Genomic DNA, 3,804 nt, shown 5'->3' with positions numbered 1-3,804 from the left:
TATACATACAATCAGTTGCATCTGGCAATAATATTCAGGTTATATCAAATTATCTATAACATTATCAGAGTTTTATATTTCACTACTCCAAAGCTTACAGACATTCAAATTACATATAGTGTAGTTCTTATATAAACTTAAAATACAGTGCTATGGAAAAAAAAACAATCAACACAACAGGAATATAATAAACACAGTGATTACATATAAGTTATGAAAAACAACACTGATCAAAATCTATTTTAATAAATCATGTGATACTGAACTATAGTAATAACATTTGAACATGTCGACAGTGGATGTTATTTAAAGGACTAGTGTTATTGAATGATTCAGCCAGTTTAGTACAGATTGAGTGTACTACTGCTGACAGTTTTTCAGAGCAAATTAGTAGATTTTTAGATAGTTTTTAAAAAAAAGCTTTTGTCTTCCATTAAATGTACTTAAGTCTAAAAAACTTGCAGACACTTGTTGAAACCTGCCTTTAAAGGATACAGCTCGTGTTTTATTTTGCATTTTGCATTTGCGTTAAAAGGGGCCAAACTTGACTTCTTGCCTTGCCATGATCAGCAGGTCTTCACTGTAAGATTCTCACTTCCATTTTAACTTTATTTTAAGAAGTATAGAAGTAGTTTTATATGTAATTAAATTAAAAAGTAAGTAGAGATTATTTGCAAATGCAATATCTACATTTTTAGTAGATTCAGAACCAGTCCTGTTGAAAACACCATGGCTCTTGCAGGTTTGCCAGAAACTCCTCTATTTCTCTACACATTCGGTTCCTGCCTTTGTCTTTAATCTTCTTCAGAGTTATGATGCTGTTCCCACGAAAGTAGGATTGTTGCGGTATTGCTGCCGCCTTCATGTGATATTGTATTGACCTTTGGTACTCCTGACGATCAAGGAATAAGTGTTTTGCATAGCGGTTGTAAAGCATCTGTTTATCTGCAGGTTCCAGATCCCTTTTTAGCAGTTCCTGGTATATCTGCTCGGCTTTAGCCTGGTCGTGATTAGTTTTGCATATATATTTGCGAGACCTATGTTCTTCATAAGTGAAGAATGAGGGTAAAGAGAAATCACCTCCTTATTGAGACTGATTGCTCTGTCTATCATGCTTTGCTTTGGGCGACTGTCACTGAAATAAAGGATCTCCCATTTGTAACAGAGTGCAGCACATCTCTTCAGATAACGCTCATCTGGATGGTTTTCCAGAGCCTCGTCTGCCAATTCAATGGCCTCATCAACAGAAACATAGTTTCTGTAAACCCTTATTAATGGTTTCATACCATTGTAGCTGCTGACGGGATTTCTCAAAACCATTCTGGCTAACTCTCGTGCTTCATCTTCAATTCTCTCTCCTTTCTTAGCACATTGCTCAAGGTAGTAAGCAGCGAGGTACAAGTTCTCTGGATCCTGTTCCTTGGCGATTCTCACTTTCTCCAACATGTCAGCCTCCAGCCCCGTGTTGCTGTGTTTAAAAGCTCTCGCTAACACTAAGACGTGGCTGGTGTTCCACTCCACCATGTCCGGCTGCATCTTGATGGCTCTCTGGAAGTAATCTGCAGCCAGCCGCTTTTTTTCCCCGCTTAACTTCATCAGGTTCCAGGCTTTTTCAGCGTAGATCTCTGGATGGAGCTCGTCCTGGGATGGAGATGGGGTTTATTCATCAGGGGCGTCGATCTTTGTCAGGTAAGCCTGACTCTCTGCTTGGTCTCCCAGGTGGTGGTTCAGCCAAGCCAGGGTTCCCGTAGTTCACCACTAACCAGGGACCCTCGTCTGCACTTCTCATCTGGCGGAAGGCCTCTGCAGCCTTGTTGAACAAACTCTGGGCGTCTTCAGTCAACCCCAGCTTGTATTGAATGAACCCCCGCAGGTTGTAAATGTGACCCAGCCAGCGGTTTCCCTCCTCTGTGCCGATGTCCTCCAGCTGGTCCTGAGATGGAAAAGTTTGTTCCTGCTGGGGTCCAGATCCCAGGTGAAGTGGCACTGCAGGGCCTCCAGTTTGGACACCAGTGTTGTTTGACTCTGAGCAGCACTGATGGAGAGTAAAAATAACAAATATTAAAACACATCATCTAGTAGGTTAAAGTAATCTGCTCTTAATGTACGTGTGCTATGTTTGGATAACCACTGTTCATCTCATGTGGAGGAAGGGAGGAACATAGAAATGGAGTTAGGAGCATTGAATGGACAGGTAGGAAATAAGGAGGGAAAGATTTTCTTTTCTATTAGTTAGTTGCCTTCTGGAGCTGGAAAAGAAAATAATTTCACTACACGTTGTACTGTGTATGGTTGTATACAGTATGTGATAAATAAACGTGATTTGATTTGATAGACAGCAAGGAAATAAGGAATAAGGAAGGAAGGAATGGAGGGGGGTGGAAATGGATTAAAGAGTATTAGAGCATAGGAAGGAAATAAGGAAGGAGTCATGAAAGAAGAGAGGATAGGAAGGAAAAGAATATGGACCAACAGACGGATGGAAAGAAAAAGTAGGCTTAAAGATAATAAGGAAAAGGAAAGTACATAAAGAAGTAAAACTTGAAATGGGAACAGAGGACAAAGGAAGGAAAATTAGTGGATGGAAAGGAAGGAAATGGGTAAGGAAATGAGGGAAGGAATGGATAAGAGAAGAAGTAACAGAGAGGATAAAACATGGAGGACAGGAAGGATCAAAGGATGAAAGAAAACACAAAGGGGAATGAGGTATGCAATGAATAAATAAATAAAGGAAGAAACAGAGTGAGGCAGGAGGAGAAAAAGAAGGGGGGAGGACACAGGGGAGGAAGAAAAGACAAAAAGGAATAAGGCAAGAAATAAGAAAAAGATGGCTGAAAGAGGTAAGGAAGGAGGAGGCAAGTAAGGAAGGTAGGAAGAAAATGATAAAAAGTGTGAGACAGAGGAAAGGAAGGAAGACAGGAAGGATGAAATGGTTTAAAGATAATAGGATAGTTATAACAACAACATTTAGCATTTCTCCACCAGAATTATAATACTGGAGGTGGGATGAAACTTTCAGAAAACAATCTGACTTATAATAATTGTTAAGAATAAGAAAGAAAATACAATTTTCTAAAATTCATGTGGCCCTCGCTGAAGGGAAGAATGAAGAAAGGAAAAGAACAAGAAACAAGAGAGAAAAGTAAGAAGCCTACTATTTATTTACTCCAACAATGATATGAAATGCAGGAAGCAGCTACTCACCTCATCATTCAGCTGTTTCCTCGACTCAGTAGTTCTCTAAATATTGGGCTGGTTTCTGCTCTTGATGCTGGATTTGGGTTCGCTGTATAAAGTCAGTGATGTCCAACTTCTGCTCTGCTGTAAAATGATGGGATGTTGTTGAGGACGCAGCTTTAAAATGCTCTCGCTGAAGTCGAGGTGAAGCGAAGAGGTGGGGCATTTGCAGGTAAAGTCTTGTGTTTCCAGTCTTAATGCACCTTGTCTTTCGTTTTCCAGAAAGTAAACCTACAGCCACATCTGAATAAACTAAAACATGACTCATCTGTCATGATATCACTTTGGCAGTCTAGTGTTTCCTTTTGTTTTCCTCTGTTTCCCTGCCCTTTTGTCTCCTGTGTGTTTTTCCCTGGTTTGTCTAGTCTGTCAGTGTGTTGGGAGGTGTGGCCTTCCTCCTCCTCCTCCTTCTCCTTGGGCAGGCACTGCTGGAGCAGCTGACAACAATCAACCTATCATCACACACACCTGCAGTATATCTCCCGGTTTTTCTTGCCAGTCATCGCCAGATCGTTTCCGTCGCCCTCAGTGGTACACGACACATTCAGGCTCTCTTAGTTATTTACT

General features: G+C 40.7%; 1 pseudogene; it reads right to left on the bottom strand.

Annotated features, from left to right (window-relative positions):
• Positions 1 to 428: 428 nt before the first annotated feature.
• LOC119488334 lies at positions 429 to 3,302 on the bottom strand (annotated as a pseudogene).
• Positions 3,303 to 3,804: the final 502 nt, after the last annotated feature.

This window comes from Sebastes umbrosus, chromosome 5, assembly GCF_015220745.1.
Source record: "Sebastes umbrosus isolate fSebUmb1 chromosome 5, fSebUmb1.pri, whole genome shotgun sequence".
Taxonomy (NCBI): domain Eukaryota; kingdom Metazoa; phylum Chordata; class Actinopteri; order Perciformes; family Sebastidae; genus Sebastes; species Sebastes umbrosus.
The sequence above is the reverse complement of the archived record's forward strand: the minus strand, read 5'-3'. Positions and strand labels throughout refer to the sequence as shown.